Raw genomic sequence first — 425 nt, 5'->3', positions numbered from 1 at the left:
GCCATGAGACCAAAGAAACCCCACTTTGGATCCTCCATGTACTGGTCTTATCTAGGGGTGTAAACGAACTGAACACGAACGAACAGTGCTCGTGTTCGTGTTCGTGTTCGGTTCGTTTGAAATATAGTTTGTTTGAAATAGGCTCGTGTTCGAAATTGTTCGTGAAAGATCTGTTCGTGTTCAGTTTGATTTGTTCGAATTTGTTCGAATTTGTTCGAATCGTTCGAATTGTTCGAATATGTTTGAAATGTTTGAAATGTTTGGAATGTTCGGAATGTTCGGAATGTTCGAAATGTTCGAAAATTTTTAAATTTTTTATATTTTTTGAATTGTTAAATAGACAAATTTAAATTGTTAAATAGACAACACATCAAAAATGCCACCATTTTACCTTTTATAAATTGAAATAACTCTAACATCAAAAA

The sequence above is a fragment of the Phalaenopsis equestris genome, unplaced genomic scaffold (genome assembly GCF_001263595.1).
Source record: "Phalaenopsis equestris unplaced genomic scaffold, ASM126359v1 Scaffold001281, whole genome shotgun sequence".
Taxonomy (NCBI): Eukaryota; Viridiplantae; Streptophyta; class Magnoliopsida; order Asparagales; family Orchidaceae; genus Phalaenopsis; species Phalaenopsis equestris.
The sequence above is the reverse complement of the archived record's forward strand: the minus strand, read 5'-3'. Positions refer to the sequence as shown.